Raw genomic sequence first — 20832 nt, forward strand, 5'->3', positions numbered from 1 at the left:
CTTGCAGTTAGCACCTTGCAGTGCTTACCCTACAGGACCACACTAGGACTTTACTTATACCTTAGTATGAAGTAACCCATCGTTTTTCATCTTCAATATATGCATGTGCTCTCTTCTCCAGAAAACATTTTTTCCTTTGTTCTTATCTTTTAACCTGTTTTCCATTCACAGTCTGATTTCTGAAGTGCCACTCCCCGCCCCCCACCCCCACCCCCAACCATCTTGGCAGCATGCTTCAACTCAGATGCATAATGACCAATTGCGTGTAGACGATTCTCAAAGTTATAGCTCTGACCTTCCTGGTAAATGATGTTTTCAAAGTACACTCTAGATTTCTTCCAAGTCTGGTCATTTTCATCTTTGTTACCTTATTCACCCAGTACCTCCGACTTAAAACCCAATTACCTCCCTGCCTTCATTCAGTCAGTCACCAAAATTCTACTCATTCTGTCTCTGCAAACTCCTTCCTGCATTCATCCTTCCCATTTCTGCCACTTTTCCCTGTGGACTCAGGTCTTTATTTCATCTCTGGTTTTCCCACCTTTGTGCTCTCCTTCTCCAGCCCAAATGGACCAATGCCACATTAAGTTTCCCAAAACACAGCTGCATACCCATGTCATTCCCCAGCCCCAAACCACCAAGGTCTTCTTGACATATAAATCCCAAAATACCCTGCCTGGACTTGAAGGCTTTCCATGATCTGGCCCCAACCAAACTTTATAATCCTTCTTCTGATTACTTTTGCTCAAATGCTCCATGCGTCCATCATAATCCATTGTTGGCAACCCACAAGACAAGATCCACCCTCCACTACTATGGTGCAATTACTGATTTGGTTACCACACTAGAATGTATTCCCACCTGCCCACATGTCCAGATAATCCCCACCAAGCCTTAGTGGACATTGTTAATAGCTACATTTTCTGTGAGGCCATTCTAAATATTCTAAACCAGTTGCCTTAGGTCTTCTCCAAGTCATGGCAACAAACTAAGTGTGTCAGAACAGGACTGTGCATCATAGAATTTCCACTGGCTCATTGTCAGAAGTAGATGGCCTGGACTTTCTTCAGAGGTACCTCTGGGTGGACTTTGGGTGGATTTAGCAGCGAGCATGCTGGCCATTTGTACCGCCCATACCCACAGCTATCAATCAAGTCGATTCCAACTCATAGTCAGTCAACAGGACAGAGTAGGCTTTCCAAGTCTGCAAATCTTTACAAAAGCAAACTGTCACATCTTCCTCCTGCAGAACAGCTGGTAGACTAAAACCACCGACCTTTCAGTGAGCAGCCAAGGGTTAAACCACTGTGCCACGAGGGTTCCTTTTATACCATCCGGAGAGTCCCTAAATACTCCAGCAGGAAGTGGCTTCTCACCTTCTGAACCTCAACACCACTTCATCCAATATAAATGTCTGGCATTTGAGTTCCTTACACACATGTATTCTCTCTCCTACAAGAGGTAACCTTCTAGGAGCCTCTCTGGATAAAAATACTCAGCTCAGCGCACAAATGTAGTACTTTTTTCCATGAAAGAATGCTGGCTGCTATGCCAATGGTTATGGAAGATACAAAAGAGGGTCAGCTGACAGCTTAGTTGGGGAAATGACAGGCTCAATCATATTAAATGAAAATAAAGCAATGATAATAATAACTCTTTTTCATTGCTTTCACATGTTAGTTGAACCCACGAAGGTACAGGAGGCCTTGGAGAGAGTGAGTATTGTTGACGGAATGAAAAATATGAGGTCACATACTGCTGGGGTTTATAACTTAAACTCTGAGACCACTCATGGTTGAGCTCAAATCCCACCTCTGACATTTACTTACTAAATGACTTTAACAAGTCATGTAGAATCTCTGCACCTCAATTTCTTCATCCATAAAATCAAGATCTTAATACCATCTACCCCCTATGATTGTTGTGAGAGTAAATGAAAGTTAAAAATAACGCAAAACACTTAGAATCTGGCACATATTCAGTGCAATCTGTTAACTATTCTTATTCTTATGAGAAGGTTTCCCGTGGAAAATCACCACTAGAATCAGATACTAGAAAGAGAGACTTTAACATCTTATAGCTTTGAAGTTAAATTGGCTCAATTTCCTGACACAGACATTTTGACTGACAGATAGGGTGACATTCACCGGGGGCAGTTCTTTGAACAATGCGTTGACACCCAGGCATAAGGAGCTAGCACACAAGACCATTGAGTCTAACAAAAAGCATCCAGCTACCAAGAGCTCGCCCACAAATAGTCATTGTCACCCACAAATAGCCCAACTGTTCTCATCCAGATGGGTGCCAAATAAAACCATTCAATTTATGTATTTTGGTCAGTGGCTCTGCCTAGACACAACCACAAATGTAGTTAATTGCTGCAAAAGAAATCTAGACTTACACACTGAAGTTAGGCCAATAAGCAAGCTTTTGGGTTCAGCTTTTTAAGGGACACCAATCCATAGCGTGCAGCTGGACTATGCATCTATGAGTTCATGTCAACACCCCTTATATCACACAATGATTTATTCCTCCAGGGTGTGGATAGCAGATGTGATTGCTGGGAACCAACATCTGTCATTTCCCCCACACAAAATATTAAACTGCATTAAAACATAAATTTCCACAAATATCTCAACACAAGCGTATGTTACAGAGCACAGACAACACACAGTGAAATGAAAACTGCAGGAACATTTGATGTTTCATTACTTTTTAAGAAAGTATGTATAGCTCAAGACTGCTCACAAGTCCTACCAACACTACTGGAGTGCTGTTATTATTAGGTGTCATTAAGTTGGTTCTAATCATAGCAACCGTACACACAACAAAACAAAACACTGCCCGGTCCTGCGCCATCCTCACAACTGTGGTGTTTGAGCCCACTGATGTAGCCACTGTGCCAATCCATCTTTTTTCACTGACCCTCTACTAACCATATCTTTCTCTAGGAATTTGTTCCTCCTGATAACATGTCTAAAGTTGTTGTTGTTGTTAGGTGCCATTGAGTTGGTTCTAACTCATAGCGACCCTATGTACAATAGAACAAAACACTGCCTAGTCCTGCGCCAACCTCACAATCATTGCTACACCTCAGCCCATCGCTTCCACCACTGTGCCAATCCATCTTGTTGGGGGTGTTTATCTTTCTCTCCAACCCTCCACTTTACCAAACATGATGTCCTTCTTCAGGGACTGGTCCCTCCTGACAGTATGTCCAAAGTATGAGATACGAAGTTTGGCTATCCTAGCTTCCAAGAAGCACTCTGGCTGCACTTCTTCCAACACAGATCTATTTGTTCTTTTGGCAGTCCATGGTACTTACAATATTCTCCTCCAACACCACGATTCAAATATATCAATTTTTCTATGGTCTTCCTTATTCACTGTTCCAACTTTTGCATGCATATGAGGTTACTGAAAATACCATGGCTTGTGCCAGGTGCACCTTAGTCCTCAAATTGACACCTTTGCTCTTCAACACTTTAAAAAGGTTTTGTGTAGATTTGCCTAATGCAATATATCATCTTTTTTTTCTTTTTCTTAAATGATTTATTGTGAATTATGTGATAGTATACATGGGAGAACATTAGTTCTACATTCATTCTATCGTATATCATCTCATTGCCATGGTTACAATCCCCTCCATGCAATCCTTTCCCCGTGACCCCCAGGTCTTCAGCACACAGTCACTCTCCCTCTCTGGGTCTAGAGTCTCCAGCTGCTCCAACAGCTCCACATCATCATCTCTGGCTCCATTTCAGGCATCACTGCTTCTCTGGGTAGGGTCCCACTCTCTGCTCTTCTCCCTTGATGGTCCTAGGGACCTCTGCTCCTAGACTGAAAAGTCAATCACTCCCCTCCTTGCTATCAAATGTCCACCTTTACATTTCCAACCCTCACAGTCAGTCCTGATAACAATTATTCACTATTATATCACAAGAGACCCGTCTGCATTTCATTGCATCAGCCCCGCCTAGTCAGATTGAATACTACTCACTGGAGATTCTACCTTCCTCCAGGCCCTCTGGGTCTAGGTTCCCTCTTGAAAGCTTGTAAGCCAGTCACTTCTTGCCTTTGTAGCCCCCCACCCCCCATTTTGGGTAGCCAATGTCCAAGTTGCCCATCTCTGTCTACTCTGTGTGTGGAGGGGTGGGAATGATTCTTGCTGTAAGGACTTGTTCCCTCTTTTGAGCTACTGCTTCCACAGGTGTAGGTCAAGTTCATCAAATTGTATGAGAATATATATATATATATATATTTTGTTTCCTCTTCTTTTTACTTCTGGTTGAGCTCCGATCATCCAGTCATCAAAGCCAGGACAAGTAGGTATTATCTGCAAGTGTGGGTGTTCTTATGCATATGCACTCTCTTCTTAATAGCTGGACGCTTCACTCTCCACTCTAGTCCTCTGTGGCTATGTCACTGACTCTGGGCCCAAGGGTCCCCAGGTCTTGCCACACTGCTGGCCAACCAGGTCTTCACCCGGGTTCACAGAAGTCTATTGAACGTTGTAGGGCTTAGCTCACCGCTTCATTGCTGCCTTGCCCTCACTTCCCCTTATCGGTGTCGAGTGTCATCATTTGATTTCTTGACTGCTGCTTCCACGAGTATTGATGGTTGATCTGAGCAAAATGAAGTCTCTGACAAGTTCAATCTTTTCTCCAATGATAATGTCCAAAGTAGGTGAGATGAAGTCTCATCATCCTCACTCCTAAGGAGAATTCTGGCTGTACTTTTTCTAAGATATTTTTGTTTTGTTTTTCTGGCAGTCTATAATCAATATTCGATGCCAACACCATAATTCAAAGGCATTCATTCTTCTTAGGCTTCCTTATTCATTGTCCAGTTTTCACATACATATGAGGTGATAGAAAACAGCATGACTTGGGTCAGGCATACCTTAGCTCTCAAAGTGACATCTTTGCTTTTGAATCTTAAAGAGATCTTTTGCAGTAGATTTGTCTAGAGCAATATGTTGATTTCTTGATGGTTGCTTCCATGAGTGATGACTGTGGATATAAGTGAAAAGAAATCCTTGATAACGTCAATCTTTTCTGTTTATCATGATGCTGTTTATTGGTCCAGTTGTAAGGATTTTTGTTTTATTTCTGTTGAGGTGTATTCCACACTGAAATATGATGTCTTTGATTTTCCTCAGTAAGTGTTTCAAGTTCTCTTCACTTTGAGCAAATATGGTTGTATCATCTGCATATCACAGATTGTTAATTAGAAGGGCAGAAATGACCAATTCAGATCTTGTTTTCTGGTAGAATATCGAAATTACAAGAATTATAGCAATAAGACTGACTGATGCTAGGCAAGAGCTAACAAAAATGTTGTCTCCTTTTTCCATATGAATATGGCAGCTTCTACAGGATCTCTTTAACTCAAATGTCAGGGATGGCTAGGCAACTGCTGAAATAAATATCCCCAGATCTCTGTAATGACTTATTTCATCATGTTATAGCCCAAAGAGGTTCTACTCCACATGATCTCTCAGGGATCCAGGTTCCTTCAGCCCCGTGGCTCCATTATGCCCCAGGGTTTCAGAGTCCTCTGAGCAGCAGGATCTGGAAAAGTCACATCTCCTCTAACTGCCTCATTTCCACTCATATACCATTGGTGGAAACTAGTCCTGAGATCCCACCAATAGGCAGAAAGCAGTCTAGTGCAGTGTCTTCCTGTCCCCCTCCTCCCCAGGGAGCATCTGCTAATGACTGCTATACTTGGAGGTACTGGCATCTAGTGGGTAGAGGAGGCCAGAGACACTGCTAAACATCCTACAGTGCACAGGACAGCCCCGACAACAGAGAGTGCATCTGGTCCCAAATGTCAATGATTCTGAGGTTTGGTGGAGCACCTGCCTGACCAGTCTCTGCTACAATCACATAGCATGTCCGTGCTGAGGCCTAACTTCACTGTGCACTAACATACATGCTAACCAACACCAACAAGTCCATGTGTCCATAGCTTGTTCATTCATTTGTTTATTCTTTCACTCAGTCATTCCCCAAAATTCCTAAACAAGACAAGACCCTTGTAGTCAAAGACTTCACAACAGAGCAGAAGAGGCATCCAAGTACAGGATCATATAACTCACTGCCACTGAGTCAATTCTAACTCACAGTCACCCTGTAGGGCAACCCATATGCTTCCAAAGCTACAATCCCCTGAAGAGCGATGGGTGGGTTTGAACCTCTGACTCAGTTAGCAGCTGAGCACTTAACCGCTGTATCACCAGGACTCCTCACAGGGGTAAATGGGATTAAGAAGAACTAATGGAAGGAAAAGTACTTCTGTCTAAGATAATCAGTGGAGTATCCATAGCAAAAGTGACAAGAGGCATGGAAACTTAAAGGAAACCCATACTTATAGCTTGTCATTGATATGCTATGGGTTGGTTGTTTTGTGTGTGTGTGTGTGTGTGCGGTTTTTTTTTTTCTGGGGGGGGGGCGGTGAGGCAGAGAGAAGAGGTGTCCCAGGAAAAGCAGCCTGCACAAATAAAAGAAAGATCGTATGGCAAGATTATGATTTACTCCACTTTCTGGTGCAGGAAAAAACTGTAAGTGTGTGGGGTGGGAGGAATGCTTTTTGCTCAAATACAGCTTTTCAGGAATGTATTCTTGAATGTCAAACATCTCATTAAATGTATTCTTGAATGTCAAACATCTCATTAAATAGCTCATGAACTGCATGCACTGGTCTTTGGTCAAGTGGCCCTTCAAGATACACCACCACCGGACTTCACAAAACCCAACATGAGCACAGGGCAAATTTTCTGCCCAGAATCCAGAGAATAGCCTGAAATCAGTCAACTACTCTGTGAAACAAGGCTACCTCAAAGCCCACATCACACCGATGCAGCAGGTATCATCCAACTATAGTCCCAAAGACAGGGCGGAGTGAAGCCAGTCAGACCTCTCCCTAAATCGTGAAATCCTGAATGACTTCTTTAAAAACACTTTTCCCCCATTTGTTCCGATCCTGCACTCCAGTTATAAATGTGGCTCACATCTAACTTCTTCAGGTTTGTCAGCCTCCTTGGGTAATGAACGTAAAGCACGGCGCCCGAAGCACATGATCTTTGGCTGTTGGGCATCAAAGACTCAATGGTAGACTTCTCATCTTCCATTCAAGAGGCCTAAGATCGATTCCTGGCCACTGCAGCTCAAGCGCAGTTTCCACCCATCTGTCAGGAGAGACTTGTATGTTACTATGATGCAGAACAGGCTTCAGTGGAGCAACCAGACTAAGACAGATCAGGAAGAGAAGACTGGTAATCTACTTTAGAAGCCCAGCCATTGAAAGCCCTGGGAATCACAGCTGTCAGATTCTGTTATGCACGGGGTCACCCTAAGTCTGGGGCTGCCCTGATATCAGCAAACAACACCATCATCACAACTCCAGTCACCTCCCCTCCCCTCAAAATTGCCTTTCAATTGTCATGGACTGCATTGGGGAATAAGACTTAGTTTGGGAAGGAAAAATATTTGATAGATCTCTAAGTCATTTTATAGAACATTATTAATAGCCACTTCAATTTGCTTTGCGTAAGATGCTTTTGATTAAGATGCCAAAATCACCATGTAAACAACAGTTGTTCTTGATTTTAAAGCTAAAATTGAATTTTGAAAAATACCAGCCTCCTACACAATTATTCAAGGAGTCCTGGTGTGACACTGTAAGATGAGCACTGGACTGCTAACCAAAAGGTCGGTGGTTCAAACCTACTAGCTGCTCTTGGAAACCCTATACAGGGTCACTATGACTCAGAAGGTGTCCTGGTGTGGGGCTGCGGGTTAATGTGCTGGACTGCAAAGTCAGTTTGAAATGCAAGGTCTGCAGTTCAAGCTCACCAGCCACTCCTTGGGAACCCTATACAGGGTCACTATGGGCCAGAACCAACTTGACAGCACTTAACACCAACAGCATGAGTCAGACCAACTCGATGGTAGTCTCCTCATTGTCTTTGTTCCCCTTACTCCAGACCATCTCTTTGACTAGCTTTGGGGAAAACAGAGTGTATTTAGCTGTTAAGTACTATAGATTACACGGAGCAACACCAGTCACCTAGCACTCAAAAGAGTCATAAAAGGAGGAAATTTGTTTCTTTACAAATCTGGAACTCGATGGAGAACTGAAAATGAGCGATGCGGATTCCAGAAGCAGTCAGGCAACCTGCTGAGAACTGCTTTATCCTGTGAGTGGGTAGGAACTCCAGCTACAGACAAGCCATCCCGTTCTGGGGTGTGAATCGAAGAGAAGCCTCAGTCAGCTTTACTAACAGTATTGTTGGCGTTGTGAGGAGCCGTGGAAGTCACTTCGGATTCATACAACAGAACCAAACGCTGCCAGATCTTGCACCATCCTCACAACCATTGCTATGCTTGAGCATGTTGTTGTAACAGAATCTGAGGATGCTGTAACCATAATACACAGAATAAGATGAATGCTGAGCCAACTAGAACCGTGAAGTCAGATCCAGTTTTGACTTCAATCCTGATTACCACTGTGGTTCCTAATTTACCAGGAAGTCAAAAATGTCTGGACAGCATCCCTTTTTCCATTCCCACTGCAAACTGGATCTGACACCAAAGGAATGTTATTTTAAGGAACACATTAAAGAGAGAGTTGGACATGTCCCTGGGAAGATTTTACAAATACGGTGAAAGAAGTTTAGGGTGAAATGTGACATGCTATCTTCTGCTTCTTAGGAAGAACATTTTTCCTCCTCATAAACTCACAAACTTCTCAGCTAGAAGTATGGTGACCCTGAGAACCAAGTCTCAGGTACTGTATCTATTGTTATAAACCTACAAGACCTGGCGAACTATTAATTTTTAATAACTCTGACTTCACAATGGAAACAATAAAAGTACTGAGTCTGCAGAGAAACATTTACTCTTTGAGCTAAAATTCTGCATTTATGGGTTGAAGAAAAGGCAATTTAATCAATGGAATTTGTTTGCCTAACAATCGATTGCTATTCCACAGACAAGCTATTAATTTACCTTTTCCTTAAGTGAATGAATTGGCCATGAAAAGGTCTGCTTATGAGAAATTTAAGTGAAGATGCCACCTTGCTGCACATAACGATTACATGGGAATCAGCCCAAAGGGGGACATGAACGCCTTGCCATTGCTTCTGGGTGCTCTGTGCACAGATTCACAAAGCTGGCCAGCAACAAACCAATGACCATTTCTGGCGATTTGCTGCAGGTCCTGCCTGCACCAGCCTAACATTCAAAGATAAACAACTACACTTTCCAGGGAGAAGCAGAGCACAGAGGGTTATCATGTGAGCCATTAGCAAAAGACTAGAAGAATTCATGTTTTATCTAAGGGACTTATCTATTTCCATCACACCCACATTTTAGTCTTGAGACTTAAGAGAGGGAGCCTGGAAACCACACTGTTGTGTGCAGCTGTGTCCCTGCCCCCATCCTGAATTCCCAGACACATCACTAAATTCCTCTGGAATCCTTGGGAAGAAGGCCTGGGTGCTGTCTACATACAAGCATCTCTTCCACAGTCCACGCCACAGTCACGCTTTACAACACGAGCAGGTTCCAGAAACATCATGACTGCATAAAGGACAAGACAACTGGGTCACTGTGAGTCGGAACCAACTCGGTGGCACACAACGATCACCACCAGGGTGCCACTGGACTAGCTCAGACCTACTTAGACTCTTCCAGCTTTTTCTAGCTTCCTCTGAAAAAGGCCTGTCATCTTACACTCCGGGCCATTTATCAAAGCTCTGCAAAGACTTTCCAATGATAAGACTCTAATTACAATGACACAAAATGAAATCTTCAAGGCAATAGTGATTTGAATGTAATTATCTCCTTGACTTCCGAAAATCTTTTAGCCAAGGAAACACCACGGAGCAGTTCTACTCTGTAACACATGGGGTCACCCTGAGTCAGAACCGACTCAACTCAGACTTAGGGTTTGCTTTATTTTGTTCATCTTTGCTAGCTGAAGATCACACTTGTCTGTCCTTGTAGCTCTGACGTGCTGTGGAGTTTGTTCTGACTCATAATAACCCTGTAGAGGGTTTCCAGATGATACATGCTAAGTAAATTGGGTGTTCGCAGTTATTGTTGTTGTTAAGTGCCATTGAGTAGATTCCGACCCATAGCGACCCTGTATAGGATTTCCAACGAGCAGCTGGTGAGCTTGCACCACCGACCTTGCAGCTCAGACGACTGTGCAGTATGATGCATTAGCCCACAGCACCACACCAGGACTCCTACCATATACTAGTGCTCTCTGTGTACAGGATACATGCTAAGCACTATATATAAATTATCTCAGTTACTCCCATAATAACCCAATAATGTCAATTCGTCCCCATTTTACTGATGAAGAAACCAAGGCACAGTCAGGTCTTAGTCACTCAAAGGTCATATGACAGATCTGAGATTTGAACCCAAACCTAAGTCTATGTTTTTAACCACTCAACAGAATAAGGATCACGTCGTTTTGTGGGATAAAGATGAGGCTTTCTGCTCCCGTAAAGGTGTACAGCCTTGGAAAACCTAACACAGAATCATGATTTGTCAGAAGGGACTCGATGACACGAAGCAGCAGCAGAATGTAAACCGCAGCAAAGACATTGGGTTTTGTTAGACTGGTGCCTGGCATGTAGTAGGCGTCCAGTCTTTGTTGGATAAATTTAATAAATATCAATTTTTTAGTTTAAAGCCAATATATGGTTTAGATCCTAGGTGTCACTGTTTCAAATTCTCGCTTACCTGCCACCGTAGTAGACAGACAGCAGGAGTGACTGAAACGGTCCTTACCCCCAGTGAAGATGGCGCTCTACCTGCATGGTTGAACTAGCGATAGCTCACTTACAATGACAGTGATCCATCAGTCTCATGGGCAAAGTCTCCAACGACTTTTAATATAACATGAACAGAGAAAGAAGCAATTTGAAAACTTACCCCAGAGCAAAACAATTGGAAGAGAATATAACATCAAACACTTTATTGTTTTTTTGAAATGATTCTCTCAGTTTCGTTCACTATCAGTCAAAATGAGTACATTATTTTAATGTTAATGCATTCCTGGCCACTTTCTGCAAAGCAATTGGACATACCTCCCTCTTTCATAATAGCATTATCCATAACGCTCAAGTGTGTTCCAAGTGATGAAGAAGGATTTCTATCATGTGAATGAGTATTCCAAAAGCAAAAGAGGTGTACACCGCAAAGGCATGTAGGGCCATGAGTTAATTGGGAGGGAGATGGACAGTGGTCACCCAGATTTGCTAAACACACACAGCACAGCCCTACTACACTGGGAAGTTCTAGTGCTGCTTGTTAAATGCCAACAAGGAGAGATTGATTTTTATTTTGGAAGGAGCCAAAACACAGAAACTGAGAAACAGAAAGACTATCAAAAACACCTAATTCTGTTAGAATGATGACCCTCAGTGAGAAATTTCCCCTCTCAAGCTCTCGTATTACTGTTTTATTCCACATTTTAAAGAACTAGTTCATTATAATACAAACAGGGGAAGGTTTAAAATGAGTTTCTCTCTTGCTTTCCTTTAATAATACAGGACAATATATATATAATTCCTACATCACAAACCCACTGTTGTTGATTCAATTCTGATCCATTGAACCCCTATAGAAATACTGCTCCATTGGGTTTTCAAGGCTGTAAATATTTACAGAAGCAGATTGCCTCATCTTTATTTATATACGTGGGTGGTAGGTATGAACCACTGACCTTTCACCCACTGCTTAACCCACTGCATAGCCAGGACTCCTTTCCATTATGTTTTTGTTGTTGTTGTTGTTAGGTGCCATCAAGTCAGTTCCAACCCATAATAACCCTATATATGATAGAAAGAAACATTGTCCAGTCCTGTAGCAGCCTCTCATTATTTTTCTCGATTTGGTTCCAACTCAAAGTGACCCTGTATAGGATTCTCTGAGATGCAGCCGGTGGGTTTGAACCACAAAACTTGCAATTAGCAGGACCGAACTAGGACTCCAACAGAAAGAAACACTGTGCCATTCCATGCCATCTTCACAACATAGTACTTCAAAAATCATTTGTGTAGTCACTGGGCCTGGGGGCTCAGGATATAGTCTCAGAGGACGTCACAGTCAATTGGCATAGCACAGTCCACAAAGACAATGTTCTACATCCTACTTTGGTAAGTAGCGACTGGAATCTTAAGAGTACATGAGCAGCTATCTATGGTGCAACTATTGGTCTTTCCTTGTAGTGAGAAAAGAAGAGTGATACAAATTGAAGACACTTGGAAACAATTAATCCAATGGACTAATGAATCACACAACTGTGAGTCTCCATGCCTGAGACTGGAAGAACTAGATGGTGCCTAGCTGCCACTACCAACTGCTCTAAAAGGGATCACGTTAGAAGTTCCTGAAAAGACTGAGAGAAAAGGTGGAACGAAACTCAAAATCATAAAAAAGATCAGACTCACTGTTCAAATAGAGACTGGTGGAATCAAGACTATGGTCCTTGGTTCACCCTTCAGGTCTGGCATAGAACTCACTCTGTGGCTCAATGTTCAGCCAAGAAATACATAGGCATGTAGGAGAGGCAATACTATTGAGGTACACACAACCTTCTGAGATAAAAGGCAGCATTTACCCAAGAACGAGTTCAGAAGGTTTGAGAAAGGAGGAACAGAAACAAGAATCACAAGGAGGAAGTGAGAGAAATGATGTTGCACTGCAATCACTGAGGTGAACGTCCAAAAACAGAGAGAAAGACTAAATTTTGGCGAGGATGTGGGGAAACTGGAACCCTTACCCACTGCTGGTGGGAATACAAAATCATACAGCCACTGTGGAAACCAGTGTGACCATTCCTCAAAAATCTAAAATAGAACTCATATGATCCAGCATTTCTACTTCAAGGTATATATCCAAAAGGCTTGGAAGCAGACTCTAAGACTTGTACATATCGATGCTCAGCGCAGCACTACTCACAACAGACAAAAGGTGGAAGCAATCTAAATGTTCATCATCAGAGAAATGGATAAACAAAATGCGGTCCATACTTACACAGACTACTACTTAGCCACTGGAAGAAATGAAATCTACAATATGAATGGAGCTGGAAGACAGTATGCTGATCAAAATAAGCCAATCACAACAGGACAAATATTGTATAACCCTGCTTGTTGCTGTTGTTATTAAGTGCCATTGAATCATTTCTGATTCAGAATGACCCTGTATAGGGTTTCCAAGGAGCAGCTGGTAAGTTTGAACCACCCACCTTGCAGTTCAAACTGACCTTGAGGTTGAGTGCTTATCCTACAGTGGCATACCAGGGCACCATAACCTTAATTATATAAAAAGAAAGGAAGAAGGCAAATATATAGAGACCAAAGTTTATTAGGGGTTACCAAGACAAGGAGCTCTGGTAGCGTAGTGGTTACGAATCGGGTTGCTAACCTCAAGGTCGGCAGTTTGAAACTCCCAGCTGTTCTGTGGGAGAAAGATGAGGCTTTCTGCTCCCGTTAAGATTTGCAGCCTCGGAAACCCTGTACAGGGTTGCTATGGGTCGGAACCAACTCTGCAGTACTTAACAGCAACAGGACTAGAATTGTGAGGATGGCGCAGGACCGGGCAGTGTTCCATTCTGTTGTGCAGAGGGTCGCTATGAGTCAGAACCGGCTCAACAACACCTAACAACAAAAGAGCAGGGAGGAAGGAGAAAAGGGGTGTTAACGGTGATGGAAAATTGTGTTAAGAGTAAGGTTGCTGTCAACAAGTTGTATACCTGTAAAAAGTAAAACTGACAAAAGTTGCTTGGTAAATACACAGTATTTATAACAACAACACAAAGAGTAGCTGCTGAAACTGCTTATGTAAAATCAAACAACTCAATGGGATTTGGTTCCTTAGTGTAGAGGTTTTAGGGTCATGACTTCATGGAGCACCCCAGTTAGTTGGTCTACTAACATGTTTAGGGTTTCTGTTCCACCTCCTAGTTTGGTGCATAGTGCCTGGAATCCTAACTACTTGCAAATGGCCAATTGTTGTTGTTAAGTGCTGTTGAGTCGGTTCTGACTATAGCGACCCCATATAGGGTTTCCAAAGAGGAATTGGTGGGTTTGAACTTCCGACCGTGTGATTCAAATCCACCTTGTGGCCCAGTGATTATCCTATAGCACCACAACAACTGCTGTCTACTCACCAAGGAGCCACAGAGGAAGGAGCATCAAGAACCACGAGGATATGGAACGTGTGCTTGATTGCCCCCATGAAGAATTGCCACGCTGCTTGCTGTGAGGCCAAAAGAACTCAGTGGTGCCCAGCTCCCTTCAGTGAACATGTTGATCAAAGATTCTCTAAGAATCCTGATCAAAAGGGACAAAATGAAGAACAGAATTTTAGATTCTCAGGGACTCTAGTCTTCCTGGAATTATGAATCAGTCTCTGAAATGACTACCCTGAATCAGCTTTAAACCTTAAAGCAACAAATATACCTGGAGTCTTCTTAAAACCAATGAACAGTTTAACTTAACTATAGATATGTCTGCCTTGAGCATCATGCTCTTTGAAGACTATCTACACGGGATCAAGGAGTCCTGGTATAGTGCTGTGGGCTAATGCCTTAGACTGCAAAGTCATTTGAACCGTAAAGTCGGTGGTTCAAGCTCACCAGCTTCTCCTTGGAAATCCTACACAGGGTCTCTATGGGTCAGAATCAACTCGAAGGCACTTAACAACAACACATGGGACCAAAGTGACAACAACACACAAAATGAGAGAGGAACCTTGTTGTTGTACCGTCGAGTTGGTTTCAACTCACAAAGACACTGTATAGGGTTTCCTAGGCTACAAATCTTTATGGAACCAAAAGTCTCATCAGTTTTCCCAGAGCAGCTGGTAGATTTGAACTGCTGACAGTGCAGTTAGAAGACCAACACGTAACCTACTACACCCCCAGGGCTCCATCGATAGGAATCTTAGGGGGCAAGAACTCTATGTGAACCAGGGAGAAACAATTCAGAAAAGGAGGGTGAGGATGTTTACACAACTCGAAAAATGTCATCAATGTCACTGCATGGTACATGTAGAAATTATGAATTGGTGCATGTTTTGCTGTGCAAATTCTCAACAGCAACAAAATAGATGAAATTTAAAAGAAAAATATCTATATATTAGCTATTAGGTCTGATCTCTTCTGAACTCCTTGAATAAAATCAATTCAGACATTTAAGCTGGCATCCTTAGTTATCAAGGGTTAATTTGGAACTGAATCATCTTTAGTGTTTTTAATAATCAGGTAAGATGAAAATGTATTTACATGGAAAGACAGAGATCTTTAACTTTAAAAGCAAGAGGCAAAATAGTAAGGTGTGATCTCATTGTGGGAACTACCACAGAGACATGCATGTGGGAAAGGGAGCTACAAAATATAGAATAAGAGGTGAAAAAGAACCATTTCTGGATAATAAAATATTTTTTAAAAATCATTTATGTAGTCAAAGAGCCATCAGTAGATAAGTATTGAACCCTTATTTACAACAAACATAGTGGTAAATACAAGCTAGGGCCAAACTTCAGCCAGTCCTCATATTTAGGGAGCTTGTTACATCTGACAGCCTACAGGCCCCCTTGAAGAGAACTGTCTCTCCAACCCCAGCCTCTAACTGAGCACGTTCAGAGTTAGCACCTGACCACTGGGACGCTGTGACTTTTGACAAAAGATATGCTGGGACCTCTTTTTTTGGTTGTTTTTAATGTTTTATTGTGAATTATGTGATAGTTTACATGGGAGAACATTAGTTTTACATTCATCCTATCCCATATCATTTCATTGCCATGGTTACAATCCCCTCCATGCATCATCAACCAACCAAAGGGTATACCCTGCAAGCTAAGCCTGCCCCCCAGTTGTCAGCACACAGCTCTTCTCCCTCTGTGTGTCTAAAGTCCCCAGCTGCTCCATCTCTCCACGTCATCGTCTCTGCCTCCATATCTGGCGTGGGGCCTCTTTTCCACTGTTGTTGTTAGGTGTGACCTTGTGCACAACAGAACAAAGCACTGCCCAGCCCTGCACCAGTTTCACAATGTTGCTTTCACAATTGTTTTCCATAAGCTCACTTGATGTGAACCAGTTCACCTGGGTTTTCTGTTCTTTGCAATTAAACAGAAAAAGATTCAACCTTAGGTGATACTACAAAACAATTTATGATAAATGCCCTTAGTGAATGAATAAATGAATAAATGGAGGCAATGCTGCTAGAGACCATGAGAGAAGTGAGGAGTTGCTAAGGGCAAAAGCAAGTGAGTTACAATTTTTAGAAGAGAGAAAAGGTGACTTGGGTCTTGACACTGGGACATAGAAGGAAATGACAGAACATCCTAACCCACAGAATGTGCTAGAACTAAGAAAGAGACTATGCAAAGCATTTGGGGGAACAATGTGTTAATCATCCCAGCTAATATGGACTTTTAAAGTCAAGCAGAGTGAAAGCCAATGTTGGAAAGGAAATTTGGAGTTAAGCTGTAAAAACATTCAAGGAAAACTTTACAAATATGAGCTTCATTCCATAAAAACAGCAAGATCTGCTGAAGGTTATGAAGCAAGGGAAGGAATGATGAACACAGCCGCCTGTCCTATAAGTGACAGCATTTGGTAACATTCTGGGATGGAAGAGCCAGGAGATGAAGTGACCACAGGTGAGAAATACGGTTCTCAACCAAGATGCAACAGCGGGGATGGAAACTAAGAAAGATGTGGGATCGTCACTAAGGAAGGATAGTTAACTGGTTAATAAGGAAAACGAAAATAATGCTGAATATTTCCACAGTATCCATCAAAGCATTTACCAAAACCTCATCATTCGTGTAGAGTTGGAGAGTGTGCTCTCTGGATTTATAAGGGGGAATTGAGCCAAGAAAGTGACATTTGCTTGGCAGGTGAGAATAAGAGAAGAAAGAAGAGGAAAGCATTGTACATTTCACTTCATTATAACCTTGTTCCATAGTCTGATGCTCCAGGAAGCTCATGTGATATTAGAATAACTTTTACCGTGTAGGATGTTTGCAGTAAGTTTTCTCTATGCCAGAATTCACGAATCAAGTGATAAATAAGGCATCTTTTCCTACTCACCTCTCTGTTCCTGAGATTAGACAATAAATCATAAGCAGAGTCCTTGAACGCTACAAACAGTGAAAGCGCCCTGCTACTAACCAAACGTTGAAGGTTTGAGTCCATCCAGAGGTACCTCAGATGAAAAGTCTGGCCATCAACTTCCCATCAGTCAGTCACTGAAAAACCTACAGAGTTTTCACTGAAAAGTTGACTTCGATGCACATGAGTGGTCATGAGTCAGAGTTAAATCAACTCAATGGCAGCTATTTTTTTAGATCACAAGTAGCCCGCACATCCCCACAAACAAGCATACTCTCTTCATCACTTAAGAACATGGTTAGGTTGCAAAGATGAGATTATTATGAGAAAATTGGTATTATGTGAAAAGGAGAATAACCACATCAGATCACAAAATGAAGAATGACAACATCATTCCATTAATTGTCAAATCACATCATTACACAACTGCCAAATTACATCATTGTTGTTGCTAGACGCCATCGAGTCAGTACCGACTCATGGAGACCCTATGCATAACAGAACGAAACACTGCCTAGTCTGTGCCAACCTCACAATAGTTGCTATATTCAAACCCACTGCCGCTGCTACTGTGCCAATCAATCTAGTTGGGGGGTCTTCCTTTTTTTCTCCAACCTTTCACTTTATCAAACATGTATTCTTTTCCAGGGACTGGTTCCTCCTGACAATATGTCTGAAGTATGAGAGACGAAGTCTGGTCATCCTGGCCTGCAAGGAGCACTCTGGCTGTACTTCCTCCAAAACAGATGGGTTTGTTCTTTTGGCAGCCCATGGTACATTTAATATTCTCCTCTAACACCATAACTCAAATGCATCAATTACATCATTACATGCTGCCAAATGACATCATTACATAACTGCCAAATCACATCATTATGTAACTGCCAAATCACATCATTGCATAACTGTCCAATTACATCATTATATAACGGTCAAACCACTGAGAATCCTAGCCCAGCCAGCCTTAACCATCACAGCCAGCAATACAATTGCCTAACAGTTCGGCACTCATTACTGACAGATATACTTAGTTAATAAGCAAAAGAGTCAAATCATTGATTTGTTTACTATCATTGTAAACACAAAATGCCAGTAAAGATGGAGAAGACATACCCAGGTCTCAGCATTCATATCTGGTCCAGGCAGAGAATCACAGGCCTCAAGAACTATCTGAAAGAAATGCCGGCCTCATATGCTATCTGAGATCTCCTCCCTTTAAATCTTATGAGTATGGTAGACTGCCCATAAGCATAAAATAAGTATTTACTTTATCCCAATGTGATTCAGCCTCTGAGGCAGGCTATTGTAACACACTATGTCACTCAAAAACTATTGGTGGCAAAGTCAATGTCTGCTTTCCAGTTTCTGTGACCCTGTAATGCAGTCTCCCTACCTGAAGGGCCACTTTCATGAGGGAACTAAAATGGTAGTGAATCAGATGCCAAACAAAGTCCAGAAAATGTATTTTGGAGCTTCCCAAATATTTGTCAAGACAAGCTACTGGGGCTGTCTTTTCCCTCTCCTGAATCTGGCCTTCAGTGTCATCCCAGCCCAAGGCACCTGGTTCTTGTTGAGTGTCCTCAGCTGCTGGTCTCTCAGCTCAGAACCCCTCTGGATAAATCTTGTCACCCTGAAGCTGCACCCAAGTATAACCCCTACATTCTTAGGCCAATGTTGTTGTGTACCACTGAGTCCATTCCAGCTCATAGTGACTCCATAGGGCAGAACAGAACTGCCCCATAGGGTTTCCAAGGCTGGATAAGCACTGGACTGCTAACCACAGAGTCGGTGGTTCAAATGCACCAACCATTCCTTGGGAACCCAACACAGGGTGGTTATGAGTCAGAACCAACTCGATGGCATGTAACAACAACAACAATCTTTAGGGATGCTGACTAACACATCTTTCTCCCACAGAGCAGCTGGTGGGTTCAAACCACCAACCTTTATGCTAGTAGCTGAGTGCTTAGCCACTGTGCCACCAAGGATCATTCTTTAGCCAATACTGATGTCTTTTCAGTCACTATGACTTGGGGACTGACAGTTTACCATGTCACCTCTCTATACAGATGACTGTCTTTATGAAGTTGACTTCCAGAGATGGTTATCGAGCCAGAAGCAAAATCCCATGCTTATGCTTAAAGTATTCATCAAATCCCAAACTTCCCAGTGATGTATGCACTGATTACAAAGCAAAAACAGATCTTTGAGTGACTAGCACTTTCAGAGCAAAATCTCTTTATCAGTCCAGCTGCCATTTCTTGCCCCTTTAGTGCTGTTGGCACAACACCCAACTGTTTTTAAGGAGAGCATGGCAGGGAAGGCTGTTGATAAAACATAGTTGTTGATAAAGGCACAAATGCCAATCTGGCAAATGTTGTGCTATATGTATATTGAAAAAGTCATTAAAAGGAAAATAAGCACAAACATCCCACAATTCTCTGGGTGTTCTATTAGTCCTGAGAGCAGAAAAGGCTCAGGTCTAAGTTGCTTTGTCTAAACATCAAAGAACGAGACTGTGGTCCAAGGCTACCCCGCACACATCCCTGTCCCATCCATATTGTATCTGTTGTTCCAGTGTTTGCTGCAAGGTGCCATCACCTGGATGAGTCTAGAGCCACTGGCCCTCTTCTCCTACTCTGGGCCATCCCAAACCATCTCGGCAAACCCAAGACAAGGAAAGGGCTAGGGAGGGGAATTCTATCAGTGATAATCCTTCATTACATAATACAAGCCATGGAATGTCCTGGAATCAGTCTTGCAAATATCTACTGCCGATCACTTTAGTGATACTATCATAGACTGCCAGAAGAACAAACAAACCTGGCTTAGAAGAAGTATAGCCAGAATGTTCCTTAGAATCGAAGATGACAAGACTTCTTCTCTTGTACTTTGGACATGTTGTCAAGAGGCACCAGTCCCTGGAGAAGGACATCACACTTGATAAAGTGGAGGGTCAGCAAAAAAGTGGGAGACACCCCCCCCAATGAAATGGATTGGCACAATGGCGGCAAGTATGGGTTCAAACATGACAGCAATAGAGAAGATGGTTCAAGACCAAGCAGTATTTCATTCTGTTGTGCAAATGGTCACTAAGACTTGGAACCATCTAAATGGCAGCTAATAACATAATAAACACAACGTCAAACAAGAATTTGAAATAGGCAAAAAGAGAGAGGGTTCTATGTGTTTATTTGATGACCAGTGTACAATCATGTTGTTGCTGATGATTAGTTGTCATCGCGTTGATTCCAAGTCACGGTGACCCCTATGTGCAGAATGGAACTGCTCCGGAGGGTTTTCCCGAAGCAGATTGGCAGGCCTGTGCTCCGAGGTACCTCTGAGTGGGTTCAAACCACCAACCTTTCAGTTAATACTTGGATGCTTAACAGTTGCACCACCCAGGGACTCTGTAATCATATTAGCAAACACAATACTGACATGTTGGGATGCGAGCTAGATTGTTCACGATACCTACCACTCACTCAATATATATTCACATAACACCCAGCACCTCTGTTAACCACAATATATATTCACATAACACCCAGTATCTCTGCTGACAGCAATATATACTCAAATAACACCCAGCACCTCTGTTAACCACAATATATACTCACATAACACCCAGTATCTCTGCTAACAGCAATATATACTCAAATAACATCCAGCACCTCTGTTAAC

The sequence above is a fragment of the Chrysochloris asiatica genome, unplaced genomic scaffold, assembly GCF_000296735.1.
Source record: "Chrysochloris asiatica unplaced genomic scaffold, ChrAsi1.0 scaffold00021, whole genome shotgun sequence".
In the NCBI taxonomy this organism is placed as follows: Eukaryota; Metazoa; Chordata; class Mammalia; order Afrosoricida; family Chrysochloridae; genus Chrysochloris; species Chrysochloris asiatica.